Below are 13,625 nucleotides of genomic sequence, written 5' to 3'. Positions count from 1 at the left end.
TGAGTTCGGTTCCCGGTACCGGAGAAAAACCAAAAAAAAATAGAATGAGGCTCTGTCTCAAAAAAAAAACAAAAAACAAAAAACAAACAAACAAATGAAAGAAAGCAAGAGGATTTAGTTATTCATTTATTTAGTGGTGCCTGGAATTGAATCCAGCTTCTCCCACATGCTAAGTACAAGCTCTACTACTGAGCTACTCCCTCAGCCCTAGAGCAAGAATTTTCTTTTTTTTTTTTTTTTCTGTTTGTTTGTTCGTTTGTTTTTTTGTGACAGGGTCCTGCTGTGTAGTTTAAGCTGGCCTTGAACTCACTATGTTGCCCAGACTGGTCTTAAACTTGTGGCAGTCCTCCTGCCTCAGCCTCCCAGGTGTTGGGACCACAGGTGTGTACCATCACACTCAACGAAGAATGTTCTTTTATTTATTTATTTCTCTTTTTTTGAGACAGGGTCTCGCTATGCAGTTCAGGCTGGTCTTGAACTCACTCTATAGCCCAGGCTGGTTTCAAACTTGCAACGATCCTCCTGGCAGCCTCCCAAGTGCTGAGATTACAGGCGTGTGTCACCACGCCCGGCTAAGAATGTTCTTTTATCTTTCCTTTTTCTTTTTCTTCTTTTCTGAAACAGGACAATCGCCAGCTCCTGGGCTGGATCCCCTGCCTCATCCCCTAGCGGCTGGGACCACAGGCAGTGCCCTGTACCCAGCTCTTAGATCAGGAATTTGCAAAGGGCAGGAGCTTGAGGGCTCAGGCTGCTGAGAAGTGAGCTCACGCTCTAAGGAGCTGACCTTTACCTGACATCTGACCTTCTGGGTGTGGCCTTCTTCCAGAGCACAATGTTCAAGGCTCAGCCCCATCAGGACTGACCTCTTGGTGATTGTTTGCTTTGCTGTTGCAGTCCCGAAGGTTGAATCTAGTGTCTTCACATCAAGTCAAATCCCAACCCCTTTCAATTTTTTTTAAATTCTGAGACAGGGTCTCACTAAATTGCCTAGGCTTGGTTTAAATTTGGAATCCTCCTGCCTCAGCCTTCCAGAGTGCTGGCATTACACTTGGGTGTCACCACATGCAGCTAGGACTGATGGCCTTGAAAGGAACCCTAAATCCAGTGAGAAAAACACCTGACATTTCTGGGACTGTTTCATTTGTGAAATGAGTACAAGAATATTTACCTTGCCACTTGCCTGTAACACCACATTTTAGGCCATTCTAGGCAATTTAGTAAGATTCTGCCTCAAAAGAGAAAAAATAAACCAGGTGTGGTGATTTATGCCTGTAATCCCAGAACTCTGGGAGGCTGAGGCAGGAGGATCACAAATTTGAGCCCAGCCTGGGCAACTTTGCCATTTAGCAAGACTCTGTCTCAAAAAAAAAAAAAAAAAAAAACCTAGATATTTCGGGCAGGCAAAAGCCCTGAGTTCAATCACCAGTACTAAAACAAAACAAAACAAATCTGGCTCTTCTTGTAGGATGTAGGGGTTATATTTTTATCGTTTTTTGTTTGTTTGTTTTTGAGACAGGGTCTCACTATGTAGTCCCGGCTGGCCTCGAACTCTCGAAGTCTTGGTGATCCTCCGGCCTCAGCCTCCTGAGTTCTGAGATCTCAAGCCTGCCGCACCACTCTCAGGGATTTAGGCATTTTACTTCTTTCAGTCCAGAAGCCTGAAAATAAAAAGTCACTGTCACCAAACAGAAACCCTTCAAATCCTAGAGCCCCAGGGACCTAAGGCCCTGCCTGACCCGCATCCAGCCCTTCTGACCCATCCAGTCCCCATGTCCCTCGGCCTGTGACAAAGCTGAATCTTGGCCAGAAGGCTGCCCATGGGCAGAAGAAGCTGGACATACAGTCCTAGGCCACCCATCTCCATGGTGACAAGAAGTGGCAGCTGGCCCAGAGAACAAAGATCTGTCTCAGCCGTGTCAGGCTCCGCCCTCGCCGCTGTCCTATCTCCCCGTTCCCCTCTCTCCGCGGGAAGACGCAGTCCAGCTCCGCACCCGCGCCCTCCCCCTCTTCTCTGCCCTCCTCTGGCTCCCTAGGTCTCTGTTCTACCTGCTCCAGTCTCTTTCTGCCAAGGGCCGGGAGATACGACCGCAACTTGTACAGACTGGGGCGTCAGGGGCTGGGGGCGGAGCTCAGCAGTTAAAGCGCTGGTTTAGAGGGCGCCAGGCCCTGGTTCCAGAGCCGGCACCGCAAACAGAAAGCCACGGATGCTCGCGCACGCGCACGCGCACGCGCACGCTCTCTGCCTCGAAGTCTGATCTGAGCCCCTTTTCAGTGTCTTTTTCTCTTCCTCCCTTCAGCCAGGGCAGGCTTGACCTGAGTCTCCCTCTTGGCTTTGGCAGGAACCCTGAGATGTCTCTACAGCCCAAGAGGATGCTGCCAGGTGGGGCAGCCTTAACTTTGAAGTCCTTTTTTTTTTTCTTTGAGACAGAGTCTCACTGTGCAGTTGAGGCTGGCCTTGAACTTATGACGCTCCTGCCTCAGCCTCCCAAGTGCTGAGATTACATGCGTGTGAGTTCCTTGCCGTCTGTCTGTTCAGTCGTGGAAGCGCTTCATGCCTGGTGTTTATCTACAAGCGATGAGCTGCAATGACCAGTTAGTGCATACCTAGATTTCTGCTCCTTGTAGGCACACTGTGGGAGTCCACAGGTTGGTAGTTCATCTGCCAAACCCTTCTATTCTCTCCCCTGCCTTCTCTCCCTGAGTTTTCAGTCTGAAACCAAGGGGCCATTCATCCAATCCTGATGTCCCCAGCCCTGGCCTCTGCCCGCTGGGCACAGCTGCCAGGGACCCCGGAGCAGCCACCCTCCTCTGTCCGGACACCAGCCTGCCGCAGCCGGCCTGCTCAGGACGGGCCTGGGAAGATCTCCAGCCCCCCCGCGGGGCCTAGTGTCAGTTTCAAACCCTTCTGGGTTAGGAGAGGCTTGGGGTGGGGCTGCCAAAGTCAACAGAGCCCGTTTCCATGGGCAGGGACCTGTTTGGCACCCGCAGGCCTGGTTTCCAGCCCACGGGCCCAGGCCTTGGCCTCTCCTGGGGTCAGATGGAGTTCTTCTCCCTCATTCTCCAAGCAAAGGTTGCTCCTCGTCCACCCCACATCCTGAGCAGTGTTCAGTGGGGCCACAGGCTCCCCAGCCCACACTGAGAGCAGCTCCCTTCACACCCCGAAGCACACAAAAGCCACCAGCTACCTACCCGGGCCACAGCCCATGGCTCCATTTACACGACCTGACTCTGGCATGACCAGCATCTGGGTGGACTGCTGCTCAGGTACAAGATTGGAGCACAGGGGCCGGGGATGTAGCTCAGCAGCATAAGCGCTTGCCTGGCAAGACTGGGATCATGAGTTCGAGTCCTGGTACCAAAAAAAAAAAATTTAAGCACAGCCGGGCGTGGTGGTGCATGCCTGTAATCCCAGCACTCGGGAGGCTGAGGCAGGAGGATCGTTGTGAGTTCCAGGCCAGCCTGGGCTACAAAGTGGGCTCAAGGCCAGCCTGAACCGGGTACCAAGACCCTGTCTCAAATAGACAAAAGAACAAAAGAGTTGAGCATTTGCCTCAGGAACTTCCCAAGGCCCACCAGCCTTTTCAAGGTGGCCTCCCTAGCTGTTGCCCCCCTCAGTGGTTTTGGAATGAATCCCTAGCTGTTTGCTCTGATCCCAGTTATATCATGATCTTCACCCAATCTTAATCAAAGCACCAGCCACATGAAGGCCTGTCTTTTTTTTTTATATCTATTCATCTTAGTAGAGTGTGGTATATGTGTTACCGGGGATTGAGCTTTCACACTGAGTTATATCCCCAACCCCCTTTTTTATTTTGAGATGGCCTTGCTAAGTCGATAAATTGCCCAGGCTGGACTTGAAACTGTGATCTTCCTGTCTCAGCCTCCCAGGCATGCACCACCCAACCTTGCAAGAAAGGCTCATTTGTTGTTGTTTTGTTTTTTGAGATGGGGTCTTTCTATGTAGCCCAAGCTGGTCTTGAACTTATTATGTATCCCACACTAGCCTCGAACCCACAGCAATCCTCCTTTCTCAGCCTCCCTAGTGCTGGGATTACAGGCATACACTACTATGCCCAGCTAGGCCTACTTTATTTTATTTTATTTTTGAGGCAGGGTCTCGCTACTATGTAGTACAGGGTGTCCTTTAAATTTATTATGTAGCCCAGGCTGGCCTCAAACTCATGGTGATCCTCTTGCCTCAGCCTCTTGAGTGCTAGGATTGAAAGGCCAATTTTAAACCAAACTTCCAATTCTTACCCTGGGGAGCTAGCATCTTCCCCACCAAGGTGAGAAATAAATTGGGCTTTGCACTATCAGGAAGAGATGGTAATGGCAATGTTTGTGGAGTGGGCATTTAACACTTTCTCCTTCCCTCAAAATGAGCCATTCCAGCTGTGCAAGGTGGCTTGGGCCTGTAATCCCAGCACTCGGGAGGCTGAGGCAGGAGGCTGAAGATCACTATAGAATTCAAGGCCAGACTGGGCTATACAGCGAGACCCTGTCTCAAAAGATAAATAAATAAGGGGTTGGGGATTTAGCTCAGTGGCACAGCACCTGCCTGGCAAGTGCAAGGTTGTGAGTTCGATTTCCGGTACTGGAAAAAAACAAAAAATAAAAAAGATAAATAAATAATAGCCATTCAGTCTCCAGAGGAGAGAACCAAGCCTGGCTCTGGTCCCCCTGAATTGCTCAGGGTCCCCAGTCTGGGGCTGCTCCCAGGCTCCTCACCTGTGTGTGCAGATGGATGCCCTGGTAGGGAGCCCAGGGCTGGATTTAACTAACAAATGTGCAGTGAGTGTAGCTGGGGTTGGGCTCAAGCCCCACCAGTCCAGAGGCCTCTCCCTCGCTCTGCGAGGGGAGCGAAACTGTCACCTCCACAACAGCCTGCTTTGCTTTGCAAATCTGAGGTGCTGGGTGGCCAGGCCCCAGGCCAGCAGGCTCAGGACAGGGCGGCTCCTGGCTGGGCAGATGGTGTTGCATCCCCAGCTGCCTCCTCCTCCTCCTCCCTGGGCCTCTTCATTCCTGCTCCCCCGTGCTCAAGCTCCGACTCCCCCTCTGAGCTCCAGATTCCTCTCCCTGCCCGATACCTGTGTGCTCAGCTGTGGATACCTGGCAATGAGGAGTTGGCCCTTCCTGCAAAGCCGGGGCGGGGGCGGGGGTGGGGTACCCCAAGGTCGGTCCTAACAGGGATAAGGACTGCATTTGGAGCTCAAGGCTGGAGCAATTCCGAAGGGAGCCCCTCCCCCCCCTCGGAGCTGGGTGTGGCCCTGGGCGGGGAACAGTCGTCACAAGTGCCCTTTGCCCTTCCTAGCAGCTCGGTGGGAGCCAGGCAGCTGCCCTGCCCGGCGGGGCCCTGCCCAGCGGGCGGGGCGTCCTCCTCTCCCCCACAGAGGCTCCTGAGGCGCGGGTCCCAGTGCTGCACAAAGAGTCCTTTGTCTGGGTTGGAAACAATCATTCTCCCCTTTATGGAAACATGGGCTGTATCTCTAATCAAGCTTTCAGAAGCTGGATCAAAGGGCACTGCAGCTCGGGGTGCTGGGGATTAGGGAGCTGTCCTCCGAGACACTGACAACCTGTCATGGGGCCCTAATCCTCGGCGGTCCTGAGCCCACTGCTAGCCAGCGAGCACCCTTTCTTCCCTGGGCTGGTGCTGAGAGAGCCTTGGGGTGTGAAGGGAGCTGGGGAGACGACCGGAGAGGACAGGGTGGGTCTCCCCCTTCCGGGCACCCAGGGCTCAGGTTACAGCCCCTGCCAGCGAGGCACTGGGTGTGGACGTGCAGAGAGGCACTGCCTGGTGAGAAAGGGTGGTGCCCGCTTTGGCCCGAGGCCACCCCCATCTTCCAGATCCGCCATCGTGGGGTTGGGGAGACAACCTCCCGACTCAGCGGGGAGGCTCTCCCCGTTCCCTGAGTGCCAGCAGAGTCCGCCCAGAGCAGGCGCCGTGTTCCTGTGCTGCCTGCAGCTCCCCCGTGCGCCTGTGGCACAGCCCCTCCCCCCCTTTTCCCCACCGCTCACCTGATGGCCGCGCCACCTCCCCGTGTGGGAGCAGCTGGCCTCATCCAGGGGCCACCCCTTCTCTCTCACACCCCCAAGTCCAGGCCTGGAGGCTGAGGGACATTTTCAGAACCTGACCATAAATCCTAAATCACCCACTCAGGGATTAAAACTAGTCTCTCTCCAGAGAGTTGGAGCGTCCTCGGGCCACTAGTACAATTGGGACACAGAAAATCCAAGCCAGGCGTGGTGGCACACACCTGTAATCCCAGCACTTGGGAGGCTGGGGCAGGAGGATCGTTTCCAGTTCCAGGCCAGCCTGGGCTACAAAGTGAGCTCAAGGTCAGCCTGAACTGCAAGCGAGACCCTGTCTCAAAAGACAAAAAAAAAAAAAAAAGAAAAGAAAATCCCATTATCAGAGCTGGGAGAAGCCTGAGGATCTGTAACCCCACTTCTCCAATCACATGCAAAATGTCCTGCCCCCAGTCATTGTTCTGGAGAGATCCATAGATCCGACTGGTATTTTAAAGTCATTTGCAAGTCACAGATCTTGCTCCATGCATATTGTTTTACAGATGGGGAAACAGGCTCACAGTGGGGTTTAACTGTACAGCTGAGGCTAGAAGTTAACTCCTGAAGCTATGGGTGTGGATCCCTGCTCTTACCCTGGGTACCCACGGGGTTTTTTGACCTTTTGAAAGGATCAGGCTTAATTCAACTGACTGGCAAACCCAGTCATCTGTCCCTGAGGAAGCCTGCAGTCAGGCAGATGGCCTGATAAGAGCCGACAGACAGGATAGACAGACAGGATAGGGAAATGAGTAAATGCAGATGTTCCATGCAGGGCTGGAGATAACATCAAAACCAGGCCCACCGCACGTGCGTCAGAAAGCGAGTCCTGGGCGAGGTTGTGCAGACTGCGAGTGTGGACTGAGTCTAGAGCAGGCTCAGGTGCAGCCGCAGGCCCGACCCCAGAAATGCAGTGAGCTCAGGTGATGGGACCCCGGCCACATTTCCCCCTTAGAAATTAAGACTGCAGGCCAGCAAAGGCCCTGTACGCCGCCTCCCCGCAGACCAGCTGTTCCTCTCCCTCTGCCCTGCACAGATCCCCAAAATCAACCAGCTGCAGTCTGGGCCCCCAGCAGCGGGTCCCCAAGCCTCTTCTTCCAGACATCCGGCTCAGGTTGAGGAACACTCAGCACTCCTGCGACGACCCCAACTTAAAGCCAACCACACCCCGGCTCCGCCCCAACCCTGCCTCGGCTTTTTGTTTATATCAGTCCCTGACACGATGATCTGTGCCCTTTTTAATTATATTGAATTGTCAGTCTCCCCAAGTAGAATATTAGTCCCACAAGGGCATTTTTGGGTTTTTTTTTCCCTCTGGGTGGCTGTGGGGATTGAACCCAGGGAGTGCTGAGCTACATCTCCAGCCCTATTTTTAATAATCTTTATTTTGAAGCAAGGTTTTGCTAAATTGCCTAAGCTAACCTCAAACATGTGATCTTCCTGCCTCATCCTCCCAAATAGCTATCACCAGACTGTGAGTCTTGTTTTATTCACAGTTGTTTCTCCGATGCATAAAACAGCACACAGTAGGAGCTTGAGAAATATTTTAACCCTGGACAGAGGCAAACGGGCTAGGCCGCCGAGCCCCTGCCCCTAGTGCATCCCACTGTTACGAGTCAGGAATGGCTTCCCTCTGAAGCCATTATCTCTCTGGACTTCAAACAGCTGCCTGTAATCTTCGGCCCAGCACAGGTGGTTATCAGGTTCTAGAGTAACAGCTCCCGGGGTGCAAAGAGCCCGCTGCCAGCTCTCCCGCCTGGCGCCTGGTGGAGGAGGCCTTTGCTCCCCCTATGCACCAATGCCCCGGGGGCCCTCATCGGTCACTGTCACAGCCTCAGGAGGGCCAGAGACACTTTGGTTCCCACAAAGCAAACTTGAGAAGAGCCAGAGCTAAAAATAAGGCCCCCGGGTCCAGCAGTCTCACCCACCTGTTAAGGCACAGGTGCTGGTTCCTTTTAGCACCTAAACCAGGGGTTCAAATCCGAGCCCCAGACGTTAGGCCTCCCCTGAGGACAGCCCTGGCTGAGCGTCAGGCCACACAGGAAGAGACCAGAGTAGGGAGGCGAGGCCGATGAGCCTGGCCACTGCCTCTCCCAGCCCAGGAAAAGTCACCAGCAGGACTTTGAAACCAGGTGGGCAAGAGAGAGAGGGTCGTGGTGCAGGACAGAGCAGACCTGGGACCCTGGCTTCTCGCCCTCCCCAGCAGGACACAGGCTCTCAGGCTCAGCGAAGTCCAGGAGCCACGGGGTGACTGGTGGGCATCTATCTCCCCTCATCATGTGCCAGGTGTGCCTTGGGCCAGGCTCCTCAGAGATTGCAGAGCAGCGCCCTCTGTGCCCTCAGAGTAGTGACAGGAGACCGGGCAGGAGAGTACGCGCAGCTTGCATGCTGGTCTTGAACTCACTATGTATCCCAGGCTGGCCTCAAATTCATGTCAAGTCTCCTGCCTCAGCCTCCTGAGTGCTAGGATTACAGGGGTGCGCCACCACATCCAGTTTAAACTGCTTTTGGAAAGGGAGCCTTCACACCTAAAAGCGGCGGAAGCCTCCATCCACAGGCAACATGGAAGCCGCCTCCCAGGCCCACAGAGTGGTGAAAGCCTGGGGCTCCAACTCCTTCTCCCTACCAGCACCCCGCATCCAACCTCGGCCCAGAGGGCCCAGCCCTTCACAACAGGGCCCAGGCTGTGCCCTCCCTGTGGGGCACCCCAGTGCCTCTTGTGTGCTGTTTAACACCTGGGGTCGTGCCTGTCACGCGGTAAAGCGCTCAGTCAATGTGCGCTGGTTTACACACAGCAGAAGTAATCCTCGGCTGCCGAGAGCACACAGTGCTGAGCTCGCTCTGCGGCCACCTGTGTACCTGGCACCTCCGCCCAGACCTGAGGCCCTCCAGGCCGGGCTCATCTAGCTTTGTGTCCTCGCTGCCCTGCACATACGATGTGCAGCGGTACCTGCGTACCCGAAGTTCTGCTTCCTCAGATTCAACCATGGGTCTTTTGTCCCCACTTCAGTACTGGGGATTGAGCTTTGGCGCTGAGCTACATCCTCAGCGCTTTTTATTTTGAAAGAGGGTCTTGGTAAGTTACAAATTGCCCAGGCTAAGCTCGAACTTCTGACCGTCCTGCCTCAGCCTCCTAGAGTGCTGGGTTATAGGTATGCTCTCAAAAAGTATATATGGTATATAAATTTTACATATATACATATATTTATATAGATATATGGTATAACTATATATATATTTTTATATTCTTTCTTTTTTTTTCCCCTTTGTTTTTTGAGAGAGGATCTTGCTATGTAGTACAGGCTGGCCTTGAACTTGCTTATGTGTCCCAGACTGGCCTCACATTCACAGCAATCCTCCTGCCTCAGCCTCCAGAGTGCTGGGATTGCAAGCATATGCCACCACACCCAGCTTCTTGGTTTTTTGAGACAGGGTCTCATTATGTATTTTAGGTTGGCCTCAAACTTATGGTGATCTTCCTGCCTCAACCTCTTGAATGCTGGAATTACAGGCATGCACAACCATCCAAGGCTTCTCCAAACCATTTCTACTTTTTTTTTTTTTTATTTCCAAAGTATTCTTTATTCAGAAACTTCACAGATGCTTCTTTTTTTTGTCAAATGGTTTTGAAACATATTAAAGCTTCTTAGGAACGTGAAAGCTGGCTCATACAAGCCTTCTGCATTAGTAGATTACTTCCTCAGAAGGGTATTCAGAAGTACTTTATGTTGTGAATTCTAAGGCTGTGGGAAGTGGCGCTCTGGCAATCCAGGTCATCAACATCCACACCATTGGTTGGTGCCGCTCCCCTGGCTTACAGTGCAGTTACTAGGTGTCATGTTTCATTCTGCAAAATTTTGTCTACGTTTTCTCAGGTTCTACCTCTGGCCAGATTCTTGGATTAGCTTCTGAGCTCTGCTCTGTTGACGAACAGGACTTAAGTTTCCAGGACTGATAATCCAGCATCTTCCATAAGCTTTTACTTCCACATCTTTGATTAAATCAATTGTATGTTATAAATTTAATTGCTTTCAAAAGTGTCCTCAGTCAACTCTGTGATGTATTTGTCTCTAATGTAGTCTTCAAAGTTACTTGTTTTTCCTGTCCTTGGAGAAGAACCTGACACACCAAGGATTCTCCTTCAGGATATATTTCTATCCACATCGAAATTAAGGTAATCACAGAAGTTTCACCCAGAAGTTTCCTAAACTTTTCCCTGATCTTTTTGCTACTTCAATGTGTTCACTAAATTCTTTTTCTTTTCTTTCCAGCAAAGATCCCGATTTGCCAGTGATGGTTTTTTTTTTTGAGTCCTTTGGCTATCAAATCATGGAACAGCTGAACAAGGTACTTCAATGACCCTTAAGGGTAATACAGAAGGATTTTTCAAGAAGCTTCCAGAGTGCTGGGATTACAGGTGTGTGCTACTGAGCAATTTTGCCACATCTTTACCAACATTTATTTTCCTTTTTAATTACAGCCTCCAAACCACTTCTAAAAAATGTTATATTGAGCCAGGCATGCTGATGCACACTTGTAATTCCAGCACACAGGAGGCTGAGGCAGGAGGATTGTTGAGAGTTTGAGGTTAGCCTGGGCTACGAAGTGAGTTCAAGGCCAGCCTGAACTGCACAGTGAGACTGTGTCTAAAAAAAAAAAAATAGAAAAAAAATTTTAGTTGTTGAGCTGGGATGTAGTTCAGAGGTGGAACACTGGCCTACTATGCGCAAGGCCCTTAATTCAATCCCCAGAACACACTTGCAGAAGTTACATTGTTGCTGAGGTATACTATGTAGTTAGTCCTGTGATGCTGTATAGATTTGTGTTTCTTGTCCTTATTTCCTAAGTATACAGTGTAGCTGTTTACACAGCATTTAACTCTTTTAGGTACTTTAAGTAATGTAGAGACTGTGTAAAGTACACAGGAAGGTAGAGCATGGAAACACATGCCTGTAATCCCAGTACTCGGCAGGCTGAAGTAGGAGGATGGCCATGAGTTTGAGGCCAGCCTGGCCTATGCAATGAGCTCAGGACCAACTTGACTACATACGAGACCCTGTCTCAAATCCCTCCCACCCCAAGAAGAATGAAGTATACAGGAGGATTGTGTAATTTAGATATGAATCTGGCACCATTTTATTCATTTTATTTGTTTGTTATTTATTTATTGAGACAAGGTCTCGCTATGTAGCCCAGGCTAGCCTTGAACTCATCATGGTGACCCTCCTGCCTCAGCCTCCCTAGTACTGGGATTATAGGCATACCGGGCATAAGACCATTTCTTCTCAGCATCCATGAATTTTGGTATTTATGGGGCTCTTGGAGCACAGCTCCTGCAGATATTGAGGGTCACTTGTACTCAGCAAATGATGCCTGCTTGTTGACTGAGTGGACACGTGACCCCTCTGGGACCTCCCCTAACCATGCTACGTGTGCAGGAGGTGGAACCAGGGCCATGAGCAAGCTAAGTGTGTGCTCTGAGCTGGAGTGACACCCCCCGTAGCCATGTACATGGACATTCCTTCCCTCTCCTCAGTTGCTCTGCACAGTCCAGTCCTGCAGTTCAGAGAAGTCCAGGCCCAGTCCTCCTTGATGTGCCATTTGATGGTGACCCAGGGTACCCAGTTTGTACTTGGTAAAGCAAGGCAAGCATAGCTTCTATTCCACTAGGGAAGCAGAAGAATAGCCAGGTAATTCTTGGCAAGAATATGGCAAATGTCATATGAATGGCAAGTTGGGTATTCCTACCTGACACACAGTGTCTTACTCCTGAAACCCCGACCCAGGTTGTTTAGTGCCTCACAGACTTTGTTTGTAGGGATATAAAATATCCCTGGGTGTGAGCTGTTGGTTAGAGGCTTACACCTCTAATCCCAGTACTCTGGGAGGCTGAGGCAGGAAGATCCCAAGTTTGAGCCCAAACTGGGCAATTTAGTAATTTAAGGACCCTGCCTCAAAATAAAAAAATAAAAAGGACTGGGGCCAGGTGTAGTGGTGCACACCTGCAATCTCAGCACTTGGGAGGCTGAGGTAAGAGGATCTCTAGGAGTTTAAGACCAGCCTAGACTACATAATGAATTCAAGGCCAGCCTGAACTACATAAGTGAGACCCAGTCTCAAAAACAACAAAAAAAAAGGAATCTAGGTGTAGTAGAAGTACAAAAAGGAGGTCCAAAGGGAAGATAACATTTTCTTAAATTTGTGAAATGAAAAAAAGAAAAGGCTCCAAGCTGGTATAGGTGGCGCACGCCTGTAATCCCAGCACTTGGGAGGCTGAGGCAGGAGGATCACTGTGAATTTGAGGCCAACCTGGGCTACATAGTGAGTTCAAGGTCAGCCTGGACTACATAGCTCTGGTGGGGCCTGTATGGCCAGGGCTGATGTGCAGGCCTCCCCATGGTTGTGGATCCTGGTGTCCCTGAGAAGCTGCTGCTGATCTCCTGGGCCTGCCCTCCAGTTAGGTGGAGTCCTTGGAAGGGAAGGGTGGGACTGCCATCAGGAACCCCAAGGGCCACCTTGCAAATATGGCTCCAGTAGACTCATAACCTGTAAATGGCACAATTGTTACTCCTGAACATTGTTAAATTGGGATGGCAAAATCTAGCTCACAGAATTGTAATGATTTAATTCTGTCCTGTTAGGGTGGCGGTATAATTATCCAAGCTAGGAGAGATTTGATGGCAAAGGAGGCACTAGTAACATTTACACTGAGACAATAGGCTGAAGCCACGTCTGTCCCAGCACACTGGGAGGCCAGGGCCCTGGGTCCTTCTTGTAAGCAGCCAGCACTGGTAATAGTGACAACAGCCAACATACCTCAGCTCCTAGAATATGGGGTGCATGGTTCCAAGTGATTCGACTCCTTTGACTCTTTTTATTTATTTATTTTTTTGTCTTTCTGAGACAGGGTCTTGCCATGCAGTGCAGGCTGGACTTGAGCTCACTTTGTAGCCCAGGCTGGTCTTGAACTTGCAATGATCCTCCTGCCTCAGCCTCCCGAGTGCTGGGATTACAGGCATGTGCCACCACGCCTGGTAACTCATTGACTCTTATACCAGCTAGGAGCACCCATTTTGGAGGTAGATGTCCATCCCTCTGTGGGTGAAATAATCAAAGCTGAATTCATTTAAGCCATGGTAATGATTAAACTAGGAACTAAATTTGTATCTATAGAATTAGACCATGTTGGGGCTGGGGATTTAGCTCAGCAGCACAGTGCCTGCCTGGCAAGCACGACTTCATGAGTTTGATTCCAGGTACCAGAAAAAAAAAAAAAAAAAAGAATTAGACCATGTTGGCTTTTTTTTTTTCTTTTTGAGACAGGGTCTTGCTATGCAGTTCAGCCTGGCCTTAAGCTCACTTTGTAGCCCAGGCTGGTCTTGAACTTGCAGTGATGCTCCTTCCTCAGCCTCTCAAGTGCTGGGATTACAGACATGTACCACCAAGCCCAGCAAAAATGCTGTAGGGGGAAAATGTTGGTTCTTTCTCTCTTTTTTTTTTTTTTGGTACGGTTAATTGAGCTCAGGACCTTGCATTTGAGCCATATCAGGACCTTGCCACTG

General features: G+C 50.8%; 1 long non-coding RNA gene across 1 annotated transcript; it reads right to left on the bottom strand.

Moving 5' to 3' along the window:
- Positions 1 to 1,395: 1,395 nt before the first annotated feature.
- Positions 1,396 to 5,213, bottom strand: LOC106150208. Its single transcript, XR_001236875.1, has 3 exons — positions 5,110 to 5,213; positions 3,190 to 3,349; positions 1,396 to 1,658 (listed from the first exon to the last, which is right to left on the bottom strand). It is a non-coding gene; the product is annotated as an uncharacterized LOC106150208 (long non-coding RNA).
- Between the last annotated feature and the right edge of the window lie 8,412 nt (positions 5,214 to 13,625).

This window comes from Chinchilla lanigera, unplaced genomic scaffold (genome assembly GCF_000276665.1).
Source record: "Chinchilla lanigera isolate Chin_1 unplaced genomic scaffold, ChiLan1.0 scaffold00005, whole genome shotgun sequence".
Classification (NCBI taxonomy): Eukaryota; Metazoa; Chordata; class Mammalia; order Rodentia; family Chinchillidae; genus Chinchilla; species Chinchilla lanigera.
Note: the sequence above shows the minus strand (reverse complement) of the source record. Positions and strands in the feature narration are given on the sequence as shown.